Genomic DNA, 23,723 nt, shown 5'->3' with positions numbered 1-23,723 from the left:
TGTACTGTGCAAGGAAATAGTGAGGTCTTTCCCCAAGAACTAAGAGAAATAGGTCATTACCTTCTAACAGTACAACAGGAGAAACCCACACATGATGCCTGATATTAACCATCTGCGAGTGCCAACACGTAGTTGAGAAGCTCAGAATACTAAAAACACCAACCAAGAGGGCTGAGATATAACTTTATGGTTGCATAAAAACCAAATGTACTTAAGGCCACTAAACTTATACTTTAAGATAGTGAAAATGGTCAACTTCATGTAATATATATTTTACCATACACACAAAAAAAAGTTTTTAAGATTTTATTTATTTATTTGACAGAGAAAGAGCATGAGAGAGAGCGCAACCAGGGGAAGAGGTAGAGGGAGAGAGAGAAGCCAACCTCCTGACACATGACTTGACTCCAGGACCCTGGAATCATGACCTGAGCCAAAGGCAGACATTTAACCGACTGAGCCACCCAGGAGTCCCCACACAAAAATGTTTTTTAACACAGGGTTGCCTTCTTTTGACCATTTCCAAGTGGCTGCACATTTACATTCTAATTGTTGCCTGTTGTAAATGATTCTGGGTGATATTAAGTCTTTTCTAAAAGTCTGATGTCTAAAATAATAAAAACACACAGCCTTACACCTTCCAGCAAGTCTTCATGCACTTGAAAACTATTCTCCAATCAGTCTGAGATAAGCAGGGGTATAAAAGCTGTAAGGACACCGTGAATATACTGAAAAACACTGAACTGAACACTTTAATTGGGGAATTGTATGGTATGTTAAGTTACATGTCGGGCGCCTGGGTGGCTCAGTGGGTTAAAGCCTCTGCCTTCGGCTCAGGTCATGATCTCAGGGTCCTGGGATCGAGCCCCACATCGGGCTCTCTGCTAGCAGGGAACCTGCTTCCTCCTCTCTCTCTCTCTGCCTGCCTCTCTGCCTACTTGTGATCTCTGTCTGTTAAATAAATAAATAAAATCTTTAAAAAAAAAGTTACATCTCAGTCACACTCAACAAAGTAGGAATAAACAAAAATTATCTCAACATAATAAAAGCCATATATGATAAGCCCATAACTAACATCATACCCAATGGTAAAATATTGTAAAACTTTTCCTAAGATCAGGAACAAGACAAAGGTGCCTGTGTTTGCCACTCTATTCGACAGAGTGTTAAAAGTTCTAGCCAAAGCAATTAGGCAAGAAAAATAAAAGGCACCCGAATTGGAAAAGAATAGGTAAAACTATCTCTGTCCACAGATGACATGATCCCATATGTAGCAAACCCTAAAGATGCCACAACAATGCTATTAGAATAATCAAATTCAGCGAAGATGAAGGATACAAAAAATCAACACATGAAAAGTAATTGTTTTTCTATACACTAACCATACACTAACAGTGAATGACAAAAAAAGGAAATTAAAATAATTCCATTTATAATAGCATTATAAAGACTAACGTGGGGGCGCCTGGGTGGCTCAGTGGGTTAAGCCTCTGCCTTTAGCTCGGGTCATGATCTCAGGGTCCTGGGATCGAGCCCCGCATCAGGCTCTCTGCTCAGCAGGGAGCCTGCTTCCTTCTCTCTCTCTCTGCCTGCCTCTCTGCCTACTTGTGATCTCTCTCTCTGTCAAATAAACAAATAAAATCTTTAAAAAAAAAAATGTCCATCATCACCAAAAATCACATTAAAAAAAAAAAAAAAAAAGACTAAAGTGCTGGGGGGGGCACACCTGGGTGATTCAGTCAATTAAGCACAAACCTTTGGCTGAGGTCATGATCCTGAGGGCCTGGGATCAAGCCCTGTGTTGGACTCCCTACTTGGTGGGGAGTCTGCTTCTCTCTCTCCCTCTGAACCTACCCCTTTCTGGTGCGCTAACACACTTTCTCTTTCTCTCAAATAAATAAATAATATCTTAAAGATGAAATAAAATGAAGTAAAATTTTAAAAATAAAATAAAATAAAATAGCGGGTTAAAGCCTCTGCCTTTGGCTCGGGTCATGATCCCAGTGTCCTGGGGTCGAGCCCCACATGGGGCTCTCTGCTCAGCGGGGGCCTCCTTCTCCCCCTCTCTCTGTCTCTCTGCCTGCTTGTGATCTCTGACTGTCAAATAAATAAATAAAATCTTTATAAATAAATAAATAAATAAAATATCAGGGTGCCTGGGTGGAACCCCATGAGTGAGACATCCAACTCTTGGTTTTAGCTCAGGTTGTGATCTTAGGATTATAAGATCTAGTCCTGCATTGGGTTCTGTGACCGGTCTGCTTGAGATTTTCTCTCCTTCTGTCCCCGCCCCCTCTCTAAAATAAATAAATCTTAAAAAAAAAAAAAAAAAAAAAGAATAAAAACTTGAGAATAAACTTGACCAAGGAAACAAGACTTGTACATTAAAAACTATAAGATGTTGCTGAAAGAAATTAAAGAAAACACAATAAATGGAAAGACATCTGTGTTCACAATCGGAAAACTTAATATTGTTATGATGCCAATACTATGCAGTGCAATACACAGATTTAATGCTATCCATATGGAATCTCAAGGAACAATGAACAGCCAAAACAATCTTGAAAAAGATGAAAAAAAGTTGGAGGACTCACACTTCCTGACTTCAGAACTTACCACAAAGCTGTGATAATCAAAACAGTATTGGTACCGGCAAAGAGACAGACATACAGACCACAGAAACACAATAGCACAGAAATGTACCTTCCCATACGTGGTCAACTGATTTCGACAAAGATGTTAAGACCATTCAAGTCTTAAGTAGAAAATAATAACACTTGGTGCTGGGACAACTGGATATCCACATGAAGAAGAATGAAGTTGGGCCCTTACCATACACCATACGCAAAATTAACTTAAAACAGATCAAATAAACAAAGATCTAAAACTGTAAAGCTGTTAAAAGAAAACACAGGAGAAAAGGTTTACATTGAAATTGGCAATGATTTCTTGGATATTAAACCCAAAGCACAGGCAACAAGAGAAAAAAGTAGGGACACCTGGGTGGCTCAGTTGGTTAGGCGGCTGCCTTTGGCTCAGGCCATGATCCCAGGGTCCTGGGATTGAGTCCCGCATCGGGCTCCTTGCTCTGCGGGGAGCCTGCTTCTCTTTCTTCCTCTGCCTGCCACTCTGCCCACTTGTGCATGCTCGCTCTCTCTAACAAATAAATAAATAAGTAAAATCTTTAAAAAAAAAAAAAAAGAAAGAAAAAAGTAAACTACATCAAAATCTTAAACTTTTGTATCTCAAAGGACACCATCGGGGCACCTGGGCAGCTCAGATGGTTAAGCGTCTGCCTTCAGCTCAGGTCATGATCCCCACAGTCCTGGGATTGAACCTCACTTTGGGCTCCCTGCTCGGTGGGTAACCTGCTTCTCCCTCTCCTTCTGCTGCTCCCCCTGCTTGTGCTTTCTCCCTTTCTCTGTCAAATAACAAATAAAATCTTAAAGCCTGCTTCGCTCTCTGACCTTCTCCTCGCTCATGCTCTCTCTCACTGTCTCTCTCTCTCAAATAAATAAATAAAATCTTAAAATCTTAAAGCAAACAAACACCATCAACACAGTGAAAAGCAACCCATGGTATAGGAGAAAAACAAAACCAAAGAGAAAATCTATTAAAAATGGGCAAGGACTTGAATAGTTACATCTCCAAAGAAGAGACAAATCACTAATAAGCACATGAAAAGTTGTTCAGCATCACGAATCACTGAAGAAATGTAGATCAAAAACACAATGAGATACAACTTCCTACACTTAAGGACAAACTAAACAACAGAAAAAAGAACAAGTGTTGGTGAGGATATGAAGATTAGAACCCTTGTGTATTGACGGTACAGCAGCTATGGAAATAGGTATGGCAGTTAATCATATGGTAATTCTAAATTTAAAAAATTAGGGGTGCCTAGAGGGCTCAGTTGTTAAGCGTCTGCCTTCGGCTCAGGTCACGATCCAAGGGTCGTGGGATGGAATCCTACATCAGGTTCCCTGCTCAGCAGGGAGTCTGCTTCTCCCTCTCCCACTCCCCCTGCTTCTGTTCCCTCTCTCACTGTGTCTCTCTCTGTCAAATAAATAAATAAAATCTTAAAAAAATAAATAAATAAACCATGTTGGGGCACCTGGGTGGCTCAGCTGGTTAAGCATCCAACTCTTTTTTTTTTTTTTTAGAAGATTTTATTTATTTATTTGACAGAGATCACAAGCAGGCAGAGAGGCAGGCAGAGAGATAGGAAGGGAAGCAGGCTCCCCACTGAGCAGAGAACCCAACGCGGGGCTCGATCCCAGGACCCTGGGATCATGACCTGAGCCGAAGGCAGAGGCTTAACCTACACTGCGCCACCCAGGTGCCCCAAGCATCCAACTCTTGATTTCAGCTCAGGTCATGTTCTTGGGGTCATGAATCAAGCCCTGCAATGGCCTCCATGCTCAACGAGGAGTCTGTCCGAGATTCTTTTTCCCTATCCCTCTGCCCCTTCCCCTGTTCACGTTCTCTCTCTCTCAAATAAACAAATAAAATCTTTTAAAAATTACACTTTTAAAAAAAATATTTTATTTATTTATTTGAGAGGGAGAGAATAAGAGAGAGAGAATATGAGATGATGAAGGTCGGAGGGAGAAGCAGACTCCCTGATGAACAGGGAGCCTGATGTGGAACTCAATCCCAGGATCATGATTGAGCTAAAGGCAGAAAGGCAGTTGCTTAACCAAATGAGCCACCTAGGCAACCTACACTGTTTTTAAAATGCTTAATTTTTAAAGAAAAATTACCATTTAATCCAGCAATTCCACTTCCTGGTATATATACAAAAGAACTGAAGAGGCACTTAAACAGATATTTGTACAATCATATTCATAGCAGCACTATTCACAACAGCCAAATGGTGAAAGCAAACCAATCCAAGTGTCTATTGCTGAATGGATGAACAGATAAACAGAATGTGACACATATACACAATGAAGTATTACTGAGCCTTAAAAAGGCATAAATTATGGGGTACCTGATTGGCTCAGTTGGCACGAAACTTGGGGTTGTAAGTTTAAGCCCTATATTGGGTGTAAAGATTACTTAAATGAATATAAATTTAAAAAAAAAAAGGGAAGGAAATTCTGATATATAATACAACACGGAAGACAAATCCTAGGGGCACCTGAGTGGCTCAACTGGTCAAGTATCTGACTTCAGCCAGGTCATGATCTCAGTGTCCTGGGATGGAGCCCAACATGGGGCTCCCTGCTCAGGGGAATCTGCTTGCCCCTCCCCCTGCTTGTGCTTACACACTTTCTTTCTCTCAAATTAAAAACAAAGCAAAACAAGGGATGCCTGGGTGGCTCAGTTGGTTGGGCTACTGCCTTCGGCTCAGGTCGTGATCCCAGCGTCCTGGGATCGAGTCCCGCATCGGGCTCCTTGCTCAGCGGGGAGCCTGCTTCTCCCTCTGCTTCTGCCTACTACTCTGTCTGCCTGTGCTCACTCTCTCTGACAAATAAATAAATAAAATATTTTAAAAAAAAACAAAACAAAGCAAAACAAATAAAAAATGTTAAAAAAGAAAAAAAAAGACAAGGGGTGCCTGAGTGGCTCTGTTGGTTAAGCATCTGCCTTCAGCTCAGGTCATGATCCCAGAGTCCTAGGATTGAGCCCATGTCTGGGCTCCCTGCTTCTCCCTCTCCCTCTGCCTGCTGCTCTCCCTGCTTATGCACTCTCTCTCTCTCTGCCAAACAAACAAATCTTTTTTTAAAAGACAAATTCGGCTTGATTCCACTTATACAAGGCATCTAGAATAGTCAAATTCATAAAAACAGAAAGTAAAATGGTGTTTGCCAGTGCCTAGGGGGAGAATCAGGAGTTACTGTTTAATGGGGACAGTTTCAGTTTGGGAAGATGAGAAAAGTTCTGGAGATAGACGGTGGCGATTGCACAACAATGTGAATGTACTTAATGCCACTGAACTGTGCATTTCATGATTCAAATGATAAATTTTTTATGTTACATAAGTTTTACTACAATAAATAAATGAATATATGTATCAATGCAACTCCCCCTCCTCCCCAAAAAAGGTTCAAGTTCACTATCATCAGCTATAATATTTGTTATTACATAAAATCTCTTCCTCTCTTTAGGCTGGGGGATTTAGGATCCAGGAAGACAATACCCTCACCTGTTCATTCTTTCAGAGGTGTCACCTCTGGCCAAAAACGCAGCAAGTGGGTATATGTTTATTCAGTTCTGATAACCTCCAAGCCCCCAAATCATCCAAACACAGGAGATGGAGCTTAAGTTTACAGGTTCAAGCCCTATATCTTTTTTTTTTTTTTTTAAAGATTTTATTTATTTATTTGACAGAGAGAGATCACAAGTAGGCAGAGAAGCAGGCAGAGAGAGAGAGAGGAGGAAGCAGGCTCCCCGCTGAGCAGAGAGCCCGATGCGGGACTCGATCCCGGGAACTCGAGATCATGACCTGAGCCAAAGGCAGCGGCTTAACCCACTGAGCCACCCAGGTGCCCCTCAAGCCCTATATCTTATGCCACAATGAACAGAACTGATGCAAGGCCTGTTGCCTACCTCAGGATACAGGTGCTATAGGAAGGAGCCCTCAGCCCTCAGAGGAAAAGCACACAGCCACAGCAGTACTGGGCACATAATGAACATTCAACAAACCCCTAGTGTTCATCCACACGTGGTCTGGTGAACTTTATCACCAAAGTCACAGGATCCTTCCCAGCCACGCTGCAAGGCAACCTATGCTTCTAGCTGGTGTGAAAACATAACAGAGCTACATAATAGGTTAAGTGAGCTCTGAACTCAGCCACAACACCCCCAGTACTACTCTCCCCTCTTGCAGACACGAGACTTCAGCAGTGAGATTAAATGACCCATATTCACGAAGCTAGTGACATTATAGGCACAGGGGAAGTCTACTTCTCCATCCACTCATGAAAAATCTAAGGAGGCCTGAGGTTCCTTCCTTGTCAATCACCAACAAAGGATGCCTGTAGTGCTTTGCCAGGTCATGGACTCATGTGGTCCCAGCTCTCTGATAGGCCGACAAGAATGAGGTAAAACAGTAAGGAAAGAGCATAATGAAAATCCAAAACCTACATATGTTCTCCTGGGCACATACTTAGATGCGAATTATCTTCGCATCTAAACAGCAATAATAACAGTACCTCTCCTCTGCAGATCTCTGGTGGCACTTGAAAATGAATGGGTTGTTAGGAGCTGTTGAGTCCTGGCTAAAGTTGAGTAATTCAGTAAAAACAGGTGTGATAAGTTTCTTTGTTTTATAGAGGCCCTTGGGATTTTCTGTGCCCAATATGGTGCTGGGGACACAAGGGTAGGAGCCTGAATTCAGTCTCTGCACTCTGACAGTTTCCAGTGGCAAGTCAGGGGCAAGCCAAAGACTCAGGGTGCACTGACTCAGGGATTTCCAGAGGAAGTAAAGGCTGAGCCAAGACCTGGTAAGCAGTGAGGGGGGAAAAAGGAGCACGTTCCATGCAGAAGCAGCAGAATGTGCTGAGGCGCAGTGGCAAAAACACAGCCCCAAAGTCAAGGAATGGAGAGAAATTAGTATGGCTGGGTCACAGCTTGGGCAGACCTAAAAAGAGCCAAAGCTGGCACAGGAAACTGGCTATCCATGCACAGCTTGCATGCTAGCTAGAGTCTGAACTTCATGGAAGGTCAATAGGAAGCTGCAGAAAGGACTTAGAAAAGGGCGGAGCTGATCAAACCCACTAATGTTTGTAAAATGGATTGAAGTGGCAAAACTAGAGGCCACCCAAATCATCCCAGCCAGAGATGACAGGGCTGGACAAGGACAGAAGCAATGGGGATGGCAAGGCACAGAGAGAGCCAAGTGCTCTTTAAAATATACATATAGGGCGCCTGGGTGGCTCAGTGGGTTAAACCGCTGCCTTCAGCTCAGGTCATGATCTCAGGGTCCTGGGATCGAGTCCCGCATTGGGCTCTCTGCTCAAAAAATAAAAATAAAATATACATATATATATAATTTATCCTTAATTAATCTCTACTCCCAATGTGGGGCTCGAACTTACAACCCCGAGTTCGAGAGTTACACACTCTACTGACTAAGTTAGCCAGGCACCCCAAGCCAAGTGCTCTTTAGAACACAGTGAACTTATGCAAGGGGGAGGAGCTGCTCTGGACACAGCCCAGCACAACCAGTCACCACAGAAAGGGCAATTCTCTGAGACCCACTTGCAAACTCTGGAGCCCAAGTGCGTGGCCTGTCAGCAGTAGCCTTTCTCCAGTTCTCCTCCAACCCTAACATTTATACTGTGTGCAAACAGCCAAACAAAAAACAAAAAACATGCATCAGACCAAAGTATGAGACAAGCCCAGATTCAAATCTCACCCCTGCCACTGAGTTCACCCTATGCCCACATCAGCTTGTCAGACTGTTCCTCAGCTATCACCATCAGTCCAGAGAGGCCTCAGGGTAGCCACTGAACAGGATCCTGGGCATGGTGCCGGGAGGGCTGCTGGGGGCTACTGGACAACTCCACTGTACTTTAGTTCATGCACTATAGACTTTTCTACCATTGGAATTGGGTAAAATAGGACATTTCTGATGGTCTGAATCTTGGGACTTCTAAAAACAAGCACCTTGGGGCGCCTGGGTGGCTCAGTGAGTTAAAGCCTCTGCCTTCGGCTCAGGTCATGATCTCAGAGTCCTGGGATCAAGCCCCGCGTCAGGCTCTCTGCTCAGCAGGGAGCCTGCTTCCCTTCCTCTCTCTCTGCCTACTTGTGATCTCTGTCAAATAAATAAATAAAATCTTTTAAAAAATAAAAATAGGGGCGCCTGGGTGGCTCAGTGGGTTAAGCCACTGCCTTTGGCTCAGATCATGATCTCAGGGTCCTGGGATGGAGTCCCGCATCGGGCTCTCTGCTCAGTGGGGAGCCTGATTCCTCCTCTCTCTCTCTGCCTGCCTCTCTGCCTACTTGTGATCTCTCTCTGTCAAATAAATAAATAAATCTTTTAAAAAATATAAATAAATAAATAAATAAATAAATAAAAACAAGCACCTGTTTACTGGGGAATCGCTGAGGAAAAAGGAGGTGAGCATCTGCTTCTTTCTTGGTAATGTGTCAGATAATGCTAGAAAACTAACAGATACAAGCTGCCTTGGTCACCTGGGAGGGAAACAACAGGGGTTCCCACTCCCTAAGCAGGTAACTGGAATAGACAGAGCTTACCTCCCCTATATTTAACATCTCCACTAGGGCTTTCTTTTCAAGCAGGAGGATATATCTGAGGAGCTTGGGGGCGAAGTTATTAGCCCACATCATGACTTAAAGTAGGATAAACCCCTCTGCTTTACTCCTTTCTTCCATATGGCAGCAAAATGGAGAATACCATTTTTCATAGCGATGAGACACCCCGTTAGGTATAGAGGGACAATAGATGGTAAGTTCTTCATGGCAGTGAGACCACGAGCTGGCCTCTAACTTCTCAGTTTCTACTTCACTGCCAAAACCATAACACAAGCTAGAGCTAGAAGAGCAACTCCGTCTCTCTGTGGGGCTCCAGGGAGAAAAGGGCAGCAAGTGAGCACAGCTCCGGCCAAGCTGGAGCGCAGGACAGAGGATGAGCGGCAGCTACGGCAAGACCCTCAGCTGACCACACAGCCAGGTCCGCCCTGAAGCTATCACCATACACCGCAGGCAGCGGGGGCAAACTGGGGCCCTGGAAAATGACCTACAGTGAAAATGGACTGGTGGTTTCTGGGGCCCATGCTGCCCTCCACCCACCTCTGCTGACTCTCCCACAAAATCAACAGTCTGCTGAAACCCTGCAGTCACGCGGAGAGCTGAGAACAGTCAGCTTGGATTCTTCTTTTTTCTCTTTGGCTTTCCAGATGTTCTACAATTACTTTGATAGTCACAGAAAAATCATTTTCCACAGCCAGCTGATGACCACATACTTAGGAGGCTGTTGGCTCTCGCCCATCAGACTCTCCCTGGATTATCCCAGGGCACATTTCAGTGCCAGAGGGGCACAGTGGGGGACCTAGTTTTCACTGTCAGCTCCACAGTACCCCCACTTGTCTTTGACAGGAGTGCAAAGGCTGCAAGGGAAGAGCACACCTTCAGAAACAGGAGGAAATTGTCAAAATCCCTGCTTTGGTAGAGGAGATGGGGCTCTGGCTCACACAGTAGCAGGTGAGTCCCAAGCGCGCAACCCAGAGCACACAGCCAGGAAACCCTCCTGCTCAGCACAGTGACACTGGCTCAGCACAACTCCAGCTGACTAGAGATTCTTCTTTGGCCCAGACAGGTCTGGTGGTGAACAGAGGACAGGACCTTAGAAACCCGCCTCTGGAGTCTCACACCCTCCAGGGACATACCACAAGGCCTGGGGCAAAGAGACCTCACTTTGCTCTTATCACCCATCCAGTCCTGAGAGATACCCTGGAGCACTCTCCACTCGACACAGGGAACCTCTCTGGCAGCAGAGGTCCAGAGACAACATCCCAGACTCTTGAAGCCTGGTCTCAGACACTCCAGCCTAATTCAGGACTGTGCGTCTCGGATTTCACCCCACATCTCAAGTTCCCTATCAGAAGAGGAGAGGCTGGACTAAAGGGCTCCTAAGATCCTTCCCTGCTCTGACCTAGAGACTTCAATTCTTGGCAGAATAAGGTCCAGATACTGTTACAAATGTGCTGTACCTAGATGCAAGCCCAAGATGGGGTAGACCCTGAAACAGCAGTCAAAAAGCCACCAAGACGACAAAAGAAAAGGAAATTATAGACCGATATATACTTTATAGATGCAAAAATCCTCAACGAAATTGTAGCAAACCAATTCCAGCAATGTATTAAAAGGATTACAAACATGACCAAGTGGGATTTATCCTACGAGGGCAAGGTGGTTCAACATTAAGAAAATCAACCAATATAATAAACCACATTAACAGAACTAAGGAAAAACACACTCATGATCATCTCAATTTATGCAGAAAAAAAAAAATCCAACACCCCTTCATGACACAAGCACTCAGAAAAGTAGGAATAAAAGAGAACTTTTTCAAAATGATAAAGGGTATTTATGAAAACCCAATGGTGAGAGGCTGAAAGCTTTTCCCCCAAGATTAGAATAAAACAAGTATGCCTACCTTTTACCCACTGCTATTCAACACTGTACTGGCTGGAAGTCCTTGCCAGCGCAATCAGTCAAGAAAAAGAAGTAAAAGGCATTCAAATAAGAAAAGGATAGGTAAGGGCACCTGGGTAGCTCGGTGGATAAAGCCTCTGCCTTTGGCTCAGGTCATAATCTCAGGGTCCTCGGATAGAGGCCTGCATCGGGCTGTCTGCTCAGTGGGGAGCTTGCTTCCCCCTCTCTCTGTCTACCTCTCTGCCTACTTGTGACTGACCTCTCTCTGTCAAATAAGTAAATAAAATCTTTAAAAAAAAAAAGAAGAAGAAGAAAAGGATAAGTAAAACAATCTCTATTTGGAGATGACATGATTTTATAAAAAAATCCCCAACAGTACACAGAAAGCTCATTAGAGCTAAAAAATGAATTCAGCAAAGTTGCAGGATATAAAATCAAACAAAAGGAAGTTGTGTTTCTATACACTAACACTGAACAATCTAAAAAGGAAATTTTTTAAAAATTCCATTTATAGGGGCGCCTGGATGGCTCAGTGGGTTGGGCTGCTGCCTTTGGCTCAGGTCATGGTCTTGGGGTCCTGGGATCGAGTCCCACCTCGGGCTCTCTGCTCGGCGGGGAGCCTGCTTCCCTCTCTCTCTCTCTGCCTGCCTCTCCGTCTACTTGTGATCTCTCTCTGTCAAATAAATAAATAAAATCTTAAAAAAAAAATTCCATTTATAATATAGCATCAAACAAGTAAAATACTTGGGAATAAATTTAGCCAAGGAAGCAAAAGACTCCTACACTAAAAACTACAAAACACTGCTAAGTTAAATTAAATTTAATTAAAGAAATTATATTAAGGAAGACAAATAAATGGAAAGACCTCTTATGTTCATGGATCAGAAGACTTAATATTGTTAAGATAGAGAGTATTGTGAATAGTCTCCAAACTGACCCAAAAAGTCAATGCAATCCCTACCAAAATTCCACAGTGTTTTTTGCAGAAATGGAAAAGTCAATCCTCAAAATCGGATGGATATACAAGGGACCCCAAATATCTAAAACAATCTTGAAAAAGGAAGAACAAAGTTAAAGGATTCACACTTCCTGATTTTAGAACTCACTAGAATACTGCAGTAATCCAAACAATGTGGTGCATAAGGTAGATGCAAAGACAAATAGAACAGAATTTAAAGTCCAGATATAAACCCATATCTATCATGAAATTACTTTCAACAACGGCGCTGAATCCATTCAATGGGGAAAGAACCGTCTCTTCAACAACTGGTGCTAGGGGCACCTGGGTGGCTCAGCTGGTTAAGCAACGGACTCTTGATTTTGGCTCAAGTCATGATCTCAGGGTTGTGGGATAGAGCCCCACCTAGGGCTCCACACTGGGCCAGGAGCCCGCTCGGTATTCTCTCTCCCTCCCCTATTCTCTAGGAGTGGGGGAAGCACAGTTGGTGCGGGGACAACTGGACTTCTACATGCAGATGAATGAAGTTGAACCCCTCCTTCATACTATATATAAAAATGAGCAAAAAATGGAGCAACAATCTAAATACGAAAGCCAAAACTATAAAATTCTTGAAAGAAAACAGGGAAAAACTTCATGACCTTGGATTTTGCAATGGATTCTTAGATGAGACACTAAAAGCATGAGCAACAAAAGAAAAAAATAGATAAACTGATTTCATCAAAATTAAAACTTTTAGGGCACTTGGCTGGCTCCATTGGTACAGCACACAACTCTTAATCTCAGGGTTGTGAGTTCAAGCCCTACATTAGGCATGGAGCCTACTTCAAAAAAAATTTTTTCATTAAAAAAAATATTAAGGACGCCTGGGTGGCTCAGTGGTTGGGCCGCTGCCTTCGGCTCAGGTCATGATCTCGGGGTCCTGGGATCGAGTCCCACATCGGGCTCTCTGCTCAGCAGGGAGCCTGCGTCCCTCTATTTCCCTCTCTGCCTGCCTCTCCATCTGCTTATGATCTCTCTCTGTCAAATAAATAAATAAAATCTTTAAAAAAATATATTAAAACTTTTGTGCATCAAAAAACATTATCAAGGGGCGCCTGGGTGGCTCAGTGGGTTAAAGCCTCTGCCTTCGGCTCAGGTCATGATCCCAGGGTCTTGGGATCGAGCCCCGCATCGGGCTCTCTGCTCAGCAGGGAGTCTGTTTCTTCCTTTCTCTCTCTTCCTGCCTCTCCACCTACTTGTAATCTCTGTCAAATAAATAAATAACTAAAATCTAAAACAAAACAAAAAAAAACACATTATCAAGAAAGTGAAAAGGTAACTAGAGCATGGGAGAAAATATTTGCAAATCATATATCTGATAAGGGTTTAATATCCAAAATATGTAAAGAGGGGCCCAAGGGGCACCCAAGTGGCTCAGTTGGTTAAGCGACTGATCTTGATTTCAGCTCAAGTCATGATCTCAGATTCATGAGATAGAGCCTTGTATCAGGGACTCTGCTTTTCTCTCTCCCTCTGCCCCTACCCCGCATCACACCCTCATGCACTCTATAAAATAAACAAATCTAGGGGCACTTGGGTGGCTCAGTGGGTTAAAGCCTCTGCCTTCGGCTCAGGTTGTGATACCAGGATCCTGGGATTTAGCCCCACATCCTTCCCCACTCTCTCTCTGCTTGCCTCTCTGCCTACTTGTGATCTCTGTCAAATAAATAAATAAAATCTTTTTTTTAAATAAATAAATAAAATAAACAAATCTAGGGGCGCCCAGGGGGCTCAGTCATTAAGTGTCTGCCTTCAGCTCAGGTCATGATCCCAAGCTCCTGGGATCAAGCCCCGCATTGGGCATCCTGCTCGGCTGCTCTCTCTCCCACTCCCCCTGCCTGTGTTCCCTCTCTTGCTATGTCTCTGTCAAATAAATAAATAAAATACTTAAAAACAAACACAGAAACAAACAAACAAAACTTTTTTAAAAAGAGGGACTCAAACAAATACTTCTCTGTCAATGTTCACTTCTATGTACCATTATTCACAATAGCCAACAGATGGGGGGAAAAAACCCAAGTGCCCATCAACAGATAAAAGATAAACAAAATGTGGTTTATACATACAGCCATAAAAAGGAATATTTCTAATATAGATCACAACACAAACCTTGAAAACATTATGCTAAGTGAAATAAACACAAAAGGACAATATTGTAGGATTCCAGTAATTTGAACTATCTAGAATAGGCAAACTCATAGAAACAGAAAGGTTGCCAAGGGCTGGGAGGAGGGGGAAATAGGGAATTATTGCTTAATGGGTACAGAGTTTCTGTTTGGGGTGATGAAAAAGTTTTGGAAAACAGATAGTGGTAATGATTGCCTAAGATTGTGAATGTAATTAATACTACCGAATTGTACATTTAAAAATGGTTAAGGGGCGCCTGGGTGGCTCAGTGGGTTAAAGCCTCTGCCTTTGGCTCGGGTCATGATCCCAGGGTCCTGGGATCGAGCTACGCATCGGGCTCTCTGCTCAGCAGGGAGCCTCCTTTCCTTCCTCTCTCTCTGCCTGCCTCTCTGTCTACTTGTAATCTCTGTCAAATAAATAAATAAAATCTTAAAAAATAAAATAAAATAAAATAAAAATGGTTAAAATGATACATGTCATATATGTATCATACACTGCATAGCGCGTACACACACACACACACACACACACACACACGTGCACACAGTCACCAGTAACACCCCCCACGGCCCTGCATGCCAGCATTAGCCTCATCTGACTTTTCCAAATGAAACAAGGAAGCCTTGGCACAAGGCGCAGTGGAAAGCATCCTGTCAGGGCCAGAAGAAAGAAGTCCTTCACCATAAGCAAACAGCAGATGACAAGGGTGAAGAACACCCATCTAGCTCTTTTTATTTTCTATCAATTTCTTCTTAGAGAGAAAGTGGATTTCATGGGCTGGCAAGCCCACAGGGACTTTTTTTTTTTTTTTTTTTTTTGAGAGGGAGAAAGAGAGCAAGCAAGAGCACAAGAGCAGGGGGAGGAAGAAGCAGACTCCCAAAAGAGCAGGGAGCCTGACATGAGGATCGATCCTAGGACCCCAGAATCATGACCTGTGCCTAAGGCAGACACTTAACCGACTGAGTCACGAGGGTGCCCTGGGCACTTTTAATAAATACTGCTTAAGATATATGAACCGGGGCGCCTGGGTGGCTCAGTGGGTTGAGCCTCTGCCTTCGGCTCAGGTCATGATCTTGGGGTCCTGGGATCAAGCCCCGTATCAGGCTGTCTGCTCGGAGGGGAGCCTGCTTCCCTCTCCCCCTCTGCCTGCCTCTCTGCCTACTTGTAATCTCTCTCTCCCTCTCTCTCTCTGTGTCAAATAAATAAATAAATAAAATCTTAAAAAAAAAAGAAAAGAAAAGAAAAAGAAGATATGACCCAATGGGCGCCTAGGTGGCTCAGTTGGTTAAGCGTCTGGCTTCAGCTCAGGTCTGGGATCCAGGACCTGGGATCCAGGCCCACGGCGGGCTCCCCGCTCAGCAGGGAGCCTGCTTCTCCCTCTTCCTCTGCCCTTCTCTCCTGTCCATGCTTGCTCGCTCTGTCTCTCAAATAAATAAATAAAAATCTTAAAAAAAAAAAAAAAAAGATATGAGCCAATGACCATTGCACCTGGACATATTTTTTTTTAAGATTTCATTTATTTATTTATTTGTCAGAGAGAATGAGAGCACAAGCAGGGGGAGCGACAGGCTGAATATCTCCAGGCCCACAGAGCTCTGGTAGGAAGTGATGAAGAGGAAAGAAAAAAGACAAGCTCCTCGGTATCAGAGCTGAGATAGCTCATGGGGGCTGAGGGAAGGTGCCAGCTCTGCTGCCAATCCTCTCAGTCACCAATGCCTCTGTCCCTTGCCCCAGACCCCCATGGAGCTACTGAAATCTTACCTGATAGCTTCATCTTGACATCTAACACCTTAGCCACAGCTCAGCAGGCTGGCAATCTTGTTCCTATCAGAATCTGCCCTAGATAAAGAAATCATCAGCCTCCGTAACAGAGATCTTGGGGACTATGGTTACAAAATGGTCCCTGGGAGACATTTCAGGAAAAGCACCAACTGATGTTTAGGTCTGAAATAAGGGCTAATATTTGGTGCTAGGAATTTTATTTCATACTCTTGGATGGGCCTGCTTAAAACCACAGGCCATCAGGACACTGGCTGCTGTGTGTACATGCTGCTCCTCCAGCAACCACACCCCCACTTGGCAGAGGATGCAGTTACCCACTGAGCCCATACCTGTGCAGGCTCCCTACTGAGAGATGGTCCATAACAGAGATGAATGAACCCAGCTCAGCACCACCCAAGAAAAAACAGGCTTGAAGGAAAAGGGGCCTAGAGTCAAAATGTGCTTGTAGGCAGGAAGGTGGTTCTGAATGTGAGTCTGGAGACCCTCATACATCCACTGTCAAGAACACCATCAAAACACCCAGAGACCCCACAAGACAGGGAGGGGCAGAACAGTCCCCATGAGTGGTCCTAAGTAGGTTACTCACACACTCTAGGTTCTGGCTTCTTCACTAAGAGTCTCAAGCACCAAGACTTTCCAGAGCCTGTCACATTCAGAAACCAAACATACTGCCCTTACCAGAAGGTATACCTATTGGTTCCCCAGCTTAATATGAGTCTGGACACAGTAAATGCTCTTACTCAGACATTACCCTTAATCTTCTAGTTACAGGTATTCATCCAGAAATGGGCCTGGAGTTTACTGGTTTGTAACTTAACATCTTTCATTATTTTCAGCAGGGGATCTTATTAAAGTAACTAGCCCACCATTACCTGGAAACTCTAAGTCCCAATGAGTTTGAAAACATCAAATTCCATGTATTAAACCCCTTTCTGCTTAAAATATCTGGAATGGTTTCTGTTTTTTGCACTCACCTCACATAATGGCAATAAACTACATTTGTTTAAACCTGCATCTCTCTATTTTTTTTAATATTTATTGATTAATTGAGAGAGAGAGCACATGCACAAGTTAGGGGGGGCAGAGGGAGAAGAAGAGAGAAACTCAAGCAGACTCTGTGCAGAGCCTGTCCCAGGGCTCGATCCCATGACCCAGGATCACGACCCGAGCCAAAACCCAGAGTAGACCGCTCAACCAACTAACTAAACCATCCAGGTGCCCTGTCTCTCTGCTACTTTTTAAATGTACACTGTGTCAGGTGTTGAAAAATGTTATGTATTATTTACATTTTGGCACATAAATAAATAAAAGCAAATATAACTACTAATAAACTCCTAGAACAACAGCCATTATTAAAAGAGAGCATTCTGTAAAAGAGCCAATGTCAATTTCAGATACATGGCCTTGTATACTGGGGGATAATCAGTTCTACCCAGCAAACCATCCCCTCTGCCTCCCCTTGGTTCAGTTGCACCTCGGCAATGTCCTTCAGAAGAGACAAGCTGAGCCCTGACAGCACCTGGGCACAACTGCCTTTCTGCTCTCTCATCTTCCAACTGCCTCCGTTCCTTTGACCAAAAAAACATCAGCTATTGGGTGCACTGCACATTAAGAAAACTCCTGGGGCTCTGTCTAGATAAGGATGAGCACTGTTATCAATCAGTAACATGTGCCACAGAAGCTGAGTGGGCAGATGAGGTATCTGAGCCTTGACACCTGCCCTCCCCATAACCTTAAATAAACTTCCCTGGAATCCCAGGCCACTCCTAAGGTTCAAGAGGTAGGAGGGGGAGAGAGCACAACAGGGGTGCAAAAGACTTGCCCAGCCCCTCCCCCACTTCTCTACACAGTCCAGAGCTGTTCTTTCTGGCAGCCTCATGAGAGGGGCTGGGTTCTTTTCTATCACCAAGTTTTCCAGCCTCATTTCCAGCAACAGAGTCATGACCTCATATTTCAACAAAATGCCAGGATCCTGGAGCTACAAAGACATTTCATACGGATTTTGAGTAGAATTTCTGGAGAGGAAGAATGACAACCTGAAGAGGGGTGACATTATCCACCCCTCTCTAGAGATCCATCCTTTCTTTGCAATGTGACCCCTGCCCACAGAGACCCACACTGGGAACCTTTATTCTTTCCTAACAGCCCCAGAATAAGACGACACCCCATGCTTCCCATGCAGAGATACTGAGTCCATCCTCCTGTGTTCCACCCCAATGGGCTCCTGCTTCCCCTCTAACAGGGAATCTTCCTTACATAGTGACCCATTTAGGGAAAAGAACAAACATTCCAGAAAACAAAAAAAAACAATGAGGGCAGGAATTGGGGAGAAGGGCTGTGCAGTGAATTTCAGGAATCTCTCCAGAGGCTGATGCTCGACTAAGGAAGCCCCCAGTTACAAAGAAGGCAGCCATACTCCCCACTCAGCTTCCAGCTTGGAGCCTGGGGGTGCAACACACAGTGAGCAGGGAGGTCCCAGGGAAGTCCAGATGTGCTCAGCACAGGAAAAAGTCCTTCCAGAAAAGTGGACATCGTGTGAACTCCAGTATTCTCACCCTGTATCAGAGCTACACCTCAGTAAGCCCAGCTAGACCTGGGCTTTAATCCCCAACATAGGTAGGCAATACAAACACTCGAAGATGTTATAGACTCTACATACTCCATGTCTCCAGAAATAGTGCAATGTGTTACCAGGGAGAGATGCAGCCCGCAGTTCAGCATCTGCCCGTGATCAGAACTGGAGGGCAGTCAGGAAGAACAGGGCACAACCACCATCTGTATCTGCCTTGGGCAAAGACAGAACCTACTTCTCAGGACAGGCAGGACAAAGCCTCCTCCCCCAGGTCCACAGATGACCACCTACTTTGCAATGGCACTGCACAATGCCATTGTGCATGGAGCAAGGGAAGCCAGGGGCCAGCCACAGACTGTCTCTAGGCTGGAGGGCCTGAGCTCAAGTTGCTTTACAGATCACAAACATGGCAGGTGAGATCGTGAATGAGCGAGCGGCTCTCTGGGTCTCCATGGAAAATTATGGACAGTGTCGTCTTTCAGGTAGGACTTGGCAAAAACCAAATACCAAAGACCAAGCAAAGGCGGAGTGCTTTCACCCCCAGGAAGCCTCTCTGGCCACCAGTCTTCAACATCCCTCCTCTGTATCTTACCATACAGGAAAAAGACCAGCCAAGAGAGAGAAGACACAGGCTTCGGGAAAACCATGCCTGGAGTGTGGGACCTAAAGCACACACTGGACAGGGCTCTCATCCTGAGAGGCTGACTGAACCAGAGCAGCAATCTCTTCTGTCCCATCCACTCTCAAAAGTGTGGGCAGATCCCAAGTCCTCAAACACTGCTACCACCCTCAGGATAAAGCCCATGGTCCCTAGCCAGAGCATACAAGGTATTTCTGATCTGGCCCTTGCCTACCTCATACTCTGTGCTCCTCAACTTTTTATACACTACTCCTTCTGCCTGGATCACCTGCTTCTCAACAAAGTGAAAACCTGGAACTCTAATTCATCCTTCCAGATTTAGCATCATCACCCCTTCTATGAAGGTTTCCCCAAACTTTCAGGTACAGAGAAAGCCCAACCCCTGGGCAACCCCTGGGTTTAGCACACACTATGGAATGGCCTTTTCTATACCACCCTGTAAGGTTGTATGTGTAGGCATATCTGCCTCCTCCCTAGATGAGCCTCAGGCCTGTGCTCCTGAAGGCCCGCCTGGCACCGAGACTAAACAATGGGTGCCTCACTGTGGTATACAGAATTAATGATGAGTGCTTTGCTGCCTGGCCAAAGGAAGTCAGCTCCAAGTTCAAGCAAAGGCAGGCTGGCTGTGGCCAGGGCCTGGGCCTGGGCACCAGTTGCAGAGAAGAGCCACCCCCCCCCCCACCTTAACTCCATCCTGTGCCCCAGCCCAGGCTTGCTGTTCTTGGGTAGAGCCACCCATCACATGTCAGGAGGCTGCTGCTGCTGGGATGATGTTACAGTCTATTTTGAGGGTCACACTGGAGCATCTGTCAGCCTGGCCAGCCACACCCTCCATGTGTCATCACTAAGAGCTGGGGACACCCACAAGTCCACAAACTCTGCCTGAGCAAGTCATTTCCCCAAGGAACCCTCAGCTTCAGGGCCTCAGTGGCTTTCTAACAAGATCAACCTGAATGCACTTATCTCCTGACACCACTGGCAGAGCGCTGATGTCTCCTCACCCACCAGATCCAACTCATGCCGTTCCCAGCACTGGTGACTCGGCAAAATGCAGCTGAAGCCCATCAGTTTGTACCAAGCTCTTAGCTTAAATGTAGCCCCTCCTTCTTTAGCTCTCTCTTACATTAAGGAGTGCCCAGAAAGCCCAGGACCCTGACTTCAAGCCAGGTACTAAGCAGGTTCATTTTAGGTACAGCAGGTCTCACCTGCTGATAAACTCCTACTCATCCCTCAAAACCAAACCCACACTCTGCCTCCTCTTGCAGAGAATATTTCCATCTACTCTCTGCTGAGTGGCCAAAGGCTTTCTGAGGACAAAGCTGGTCTGTGCTGGCTTTACCTTTATTCTCCCTGTACCCAGCCTAGCACATAGTAGGTATGACTAAATACTCCATGAACCCCTGAAATGAAACTTTCTAACTAGACTAGATTAGTACGTTCTTCTACAAAAATCATCAAAACAAAGGCCTTTCTAGAAAATGACATTGATAAATGGGTTCATAAACACCTTTAACAAATGTACTCAAAACTACAGAAAAACAAATTTACAGACTCAGTAAATCAAGCCCAGTACAGAGTATGCCACATTTCTCTGGCCCCATTCAGCACTAAACACCTTGTAGCTCTGTCTCTTAAGGACACTGTGATCCCCTAAGAATCCAACTGGACATTCCTTCACTCTACCCAGGGAGAGAACTCAATGGGGAAAAGCACCAGCAGAGACACATATGTCTGGGATCAGGCAAGGACATCTAACAAATTGGGCCACTCAAAGCCGTAGTGCCAGGACAGGTCACCAAACATTCTAGGGGTACAGGACTAACTCACAAAATAGACACATTATCAGGGTGCCTAGGTGGCTCAGTTAGTTGAGTGGCTGACTCTTGATTTAGACTCGGGTCATGAACTTGGGGTCCTGGGATAGAGCCCTGCTTCGGGTTCCCTGCTTAGCAAAAACTCGGCTTCTGCTCCCTCTCCCTCTGCCCCTCCCCAATGAGGTCATATTCTCTTTCAACTAAATAAGTAAAATCTTTTTTTAAAGACTATTTATTTATTTGACAAAGAGAGAGAGCACAAGAGAGAGCACATCCACTGAGCCACCCGGGCATCCAAAGAAGATCTTTTTATTAAAAAAAAAAGGATTTGGGGGCGCCTGAGTTAAGCCTCTGCCTTTGGCTCAGGTCATGATCTCAGGGTCCTGGGATGGAGTCCCACATCAGGCTCTCTGCTGGGCAGGAAGCCTGCTTCCTCCTCTCTCTCTCTCTCTCTCTCTCTCTCTCTCTGCCTGCCTCTCTGCCTACTTGTGATCACTGTCAAATAAATAAATAAAATCTTAAAAAAAAACAAAAAGGGATTTTCTGGGACATCTAGGTGGCTCAGTCGGTTAAGTGTCTGCCTTCAGCTCACATCATGATCTCAGGGTTCTGGGATCAGGTCCCACATTCAGCTCCATGTTCAGCACGGAGTCCGCTTCTCTCTTTATCCCTCTCCCCTACTTGTGCGCACACATGCACGCACTCTCTCTCAATTAAATAAAAATAAAATCTTTAAAAAAAAAAAAGGATTTCTGTCTCTCCCTCTGCCCCTCCACACCCTTGTGTGCACTTCTCTCTTTCTCTCTCTCTCTCCCTCCCTTTAAAACAAAGACATCTTTTAAAAAATAAAATCTAAAAACAAACAAACAAATTTAAAAAGACATATTATCAGGGTGCCTGGGTGACTCAGTTGGTTAAGCAACTGCCTTGGGCTCAGGTCATGATCCTGGAGTCCCGGGATTGAGTCCCACATCGGGCTCCCTGCTCAGCAGGGAGTCTGGTCTGCTTCTCCCGCTGACCTCTCTCCTCTCATGCTCTCTCTCTCTCAAATAAATAAATAAAATCTTTAAAAAACAAAAACAAAAACAAAAACAACACCACATTATCATTTGCTCCAGCCACTTTTCAGAGACGCCGTAAGGCTGGAACTCAAGCATACAGGAAAGCTATACAACACAACTGGTTAACACCTGGTCACAGACCAAACCTAGGTTAGAAACTCACCTCCACTACTGATGGGAAACAAATAATGAGCTGATCATTTTCTGCCGTTCGCCTCCTCGAACCCACTATCTGGCTACATTCTAGCCATGAGACAGCTTTCAGGGATTCCATAAAGAGGCCACGAGGAGACATTCATATACTTGCTATCTGACAGTGGTCAAGTGAAGCAGGCCACTACAAACACAGAGGACATGAGGCCTTGTTAAAACTGAGGTTTCCAGGTCAGCCTATTGGTTATATTAACCACATATAAAAATGCTGGCTACAGAAACTGACAGAAGATGCCCAACTTTCTTTAAATCTGCAGGCAAAAACTATGGTAAGGACAACTAACAAGACACAGGGCCTCTTCCAGCAAGATCCGCTTACAACTGAAATGTGAAAAGCCAGTTGAAGGAATTCAGGTCTCTACATTTAAACACTCCCCTTCTGAAAAAGTATTCTCTTTTCTCACTAGCTCAGCGGTTATCTATGATTAGGACTACATAGAAAACAACTGATTTTCCTCCCTAAAGTCCAAGTAATGCCCCTCGGTCTCCTTGACAATATAAGACTCCAGCCACTGCCATTTTAGTCTCTACCAAAACTATTTTTGCACTGTTTAAGAGGCCATTCTCAGGGCGCCTGGGTGGCTCAGTGGGTTAAGCCGCTGCCTTCGGCTCAGGTCATGATCTCAGGGTCCTGGGATTGAGTCCCGCATCGGGCTCCTTCCTCCTCTCTCTCTCTGCCTGCCTCTCTGCCTATTTGTGATCTCTCTCTGTCAAATAAATAAATAAAAAATATTAAAAAAAAAAAAAAAAGAGGCCATTCTCATTCACACTAGTTCAAGCACTTTGTGCTTTGATCAGATGATGGGAAAGGAAAATAGAAACTTTAAAGCCCTCCAATAGTATGTTTCCTATCTTTAAATTAACTAGACAGGATAAAAGTTAAAAGATGTAATAGCATGCCATGATCAGAATTTCAGAATCATGGAGTTAAAGGCAGCTTAGGTGCTGGCCTAGCTCTCCACAGCACAGACAAAGAGACTGAATCTGCGCCATCTACCCATGGCCACACGACCATCCCAGGCAAGGATGACACAATTTCACTGAGGAAGCAGGCAAAGCTCTTGACTATAGCAGTCCTCCCCCAGCACAGCCCCTTAGGTGGGCATTTTGCATGCACCACAAGAGGGGCAGTCCCTAAGAGAGAGGAAGTATTTTGAATGCTCAAGAACACATATTCAGGGGCGCCTGGGTGGCTCAGTGGGTTAAGCCGCTGCCTTCGGCTCAGGTCATGATCTCAGGGTCCTGGGATCGAGTCCTGCATCGGGCTCTCTGCTCAGCAGGGAGCCTGCTTCCCTCTCTCTCTCTGCCTGCCTTTCCGTCTACTTGTGATTTCTCTCTGTCAAATAAATAAATAAAATCTTTAAAAAAAAAAAAAAAAAGAACACAT

The 23,723-nt window shown here is 44.7% G+C and overlaps 1 protein-coding gene across 2 annotated transcripts in view; it reads right to left on the bottom strand.

Moving 5' to 3' along the window:
• The window catches only part of RANBP10 (RAN binding protein 10), a 66,591-nt gene that overhangs the window by 40,828 nt on the left and 2,040 nt on the right, over nt 1–23,723 (bottom strand). Inside the window, exon 1 of one of the 2 annotated variants that reach the window (XM_044255921.1) lies at nt 16,016–16,124. The exons of the other annotated variant lie outside the window; for it this stretch is intronic. The gene's annotated coding sequence lies outside the window, so the exon portion shown is untranslated. Of the gene's footprint in view, nt 1–16,015; nt 16,125–23,723 lie in introns of those variants that run through there. 2 annotated transcript variants of the gene reach the window in all.

Source organism: Neovison vison, chromosome 7 (genome assembly GCF_020171115.1).
Source record: "Neovison vison isolate M4711 chromosome 7, ASM_NN_V1, whole genome shotgun sequence".
NCBI lineage: Eukaryota > Metazoa > Chordata > Mammalia > Carnivora > Mustelidae > Neogale > Neogale vison.
The sequence above is the reverse complement of the archived record's forward strand: the minus strand, read 5'-3'. Positions and strand labels throughout refer to the sequence as shown.